The sequence below is a fragment of the Cupressus sempervirens genome, chromosome 9 (assembly GCF_028749045.1).
Source record: "Cupressus sempervirens isolate cs-2001-9-10 chromosome 9, ASM2874904v1, whole genome shotgun sequence".
NCBI classification, from domain to species: domain Eukaryota; kingdom Viridiplantae; phylum Streptophyta; class Pinopsida; order Cupressales; family Cupressaceae; genus Cupressus; species Cupressus sempervirens.
In genome coordinates, this window is record NC_143126.1 from 803130275 (window position 1) to 803132795 (window position 2521).

At 32.1% G+C, this 2521-nt stretch overlaps 1 pseudogene; it reads right to left on the reverse strand.

Annotated features, from left to right (window-relative positions):
- Positions 1–869: 869 nt before the first annotated feature.
- Positions 870–1716, reverse strand: LOC149541134 (uncharacterized; annotated as a pseudogene).
- Positions 1717–2521: the final 805 nt, after the last annotated feature.

The window sequence follows — 2521 nt, forward strand, 5'->3', positions numbered from 1 at the left end:
AATACACTTGCAATGCAAGTTCAACAGTGACAACAGAAGACTCCAATAGCAACTCACAGTACCAACAATACACTTTCTCGCATACTTCCTCTTTGCAACCCTAAAAATTCTTATAACATGCACTTCACTTTAGGGTTACTCCCAAACGTAACTGTATTAGGGTTTTACCATTCTCCGAGAAAATAGAAACCCTAAAAAAAAAATTTGGGAACCCCACTATTGGGGTAGAGTGTACAGTACTCAAATTTATCAGTTGCCACATGTCTTCACCTGTCATTGAATCTTCTTGACATAGCTCTTACATGTCATAAGAATCCGTCATAACCATTTTAGCAATGATCTCCTTATACACAATTCAAGATGCCAACATATCAACATTATTTGCAAGAAATACATATTACAAAACAAATAATAAGAATAGGAATTATCCAAGGTTGAGACACCTTATTCGTAATACAAGTGACCATATCAATGCTCCATATACTCTCATTAGCTACAATGACAATCAATAGATGGAATAAATAGCTACATAAGCAAATAGATTAGAAGCACCATGCCTTGGTTGCCAATGTTAGCAATGTAGTGGTGAAGACTCAATATCAAAACTAATACCGCCACATTGCCTTGGTCTATGGTTCCAATGAAGGTGAATATGATACCATCAACCTATAGGAGAAATTGAATAGTTGAAATTAACTTATAGTCATAGAGTAGTCCATTCTTGGGCCTACTATAAATGTGAACTTATGCATGCTTGATAGGCACAAACATTTACATATGTGAAGATACTTGTGCCAATTACCAGAAAGGCCAAGGAAGAAAATAAAATATCAAACTAGTATGCACACCATATTGGTTTTCAAATGGACCTATAGGAGCTTCAAGGATTTCAAGTGTTCTTCATGTTCTGGTTCTAGCTTAGGAGGCATGTAGTGTCCATGTAGGTCTTCAACAACATATTCCTAAAAATAAAAATAGAATACAATGCAAAATTAAATAAATAAAAGATAAATAAAAACTAGAAATAATAAAGATGAATGTAGATTAATTATTTTTCTTGTAGATCTCAAAGTCCAAAATGAGTTTCAAAAACCACCTTTGTGAGGTCCTTCTTTGTCAATATGTGATAGTGTCTTTTCTATATCCTTTGAATTGTCATTGGTGCTGCTAGCAGCCCATAGGCAATGCTAAGGATTGCAAGAATAATTACAAAAATAACTAGGAGTACATCACAAGCTTCGATGGATGCTAGAAAACAATCCAAAATACCCCATCCATAACAAAAATCATGACATCTTGTCATACATGGATCATTGGTGTTGATTGATGAACAATGCACTATTAGACCTCTAATACCCAGAATTATGAAAAAAATAAAAACTCCTGCATTTCAAATTGAGTTGGATTATTCAAATTGTGTGCAAAAAAAGATACAATTTTCAAAAACAAAATGTAATTATGAGTTTATGATCTACAACAATCAATAATAGATAAAAGATAAGTAGATAACCTATTTGAGAAATTGAATCAAAATATAAGAAAAAATCAAAAACAATAGTGGAATGGTATAGGATGCTTGGTCAATAGTCGATCCCATCCATCATTAAATGAATCTTTGAACTCCCCATTTGTGTCCATCAGGTATGCAATACTGCCCATAACAACAATTGTCTGCAATAACAAATGGGAGAATGATTGAGCTCCACTTCTACACATTAGGTAGTGAGAACTTTAAACAAAATGTGAGGAAATGGTGACAGCACTACTGGGGACAACTTGAATTGTTAATGTTTTAATTAATTTGCATGACCAACTGAAAGTAATAGCCATTTTTCTTCTATTTAATGATTAAAAAAATTTATTTGAAAGCTGAAAAACTACAACCGGAATCACTGTATAGTTAAAAAGGGTGGTAAATGAAAAGAAGCTACATTTTCAATAAGATTAACAATAATATCCAAAGGCTTTCCATTCCCCTTCTACTTTAGAAAATGTGAACAATGAAATTTTATTAGTCACAAAGATTCTCCAACTCAGAATGAAAAATTCTACATTTTTGTTCTATTCTCAATGACTAAATGGGTTAAAAACAATCAAATCTTACAATGAAAAATTTTCTATGCTATTCATTTTAAAAATTTGAGTGAGCAATAACTACTCATAGGGTGGCTACAAACTCAGTGGACTACCACAAGAAGAAATTATTTATTTCATAAAATTATTGTATCTACTCGTTCAAGAATCAATATCTTCTAGTAGTTGTTCTTTAAGCTAAACTATGATGAACATAGCAATGCCATAGGAAATGCATTGATTCTAAATGTTATCTCAAGGGATAATGAAAACAAGTTGATATGTCTCTGTTTGTTTCCACTAATGAAGAATAGATTTATTTCATGGTGTGTATGTTGGAAATTGTTGAAAAAGATCATAAGGGAGATTGTTGGAAATAACTAAAGAGATTATACATTAAAAGTAATGGAACTGGTAAAGAATGTCCTCAATCATTGTTTTGTCAATG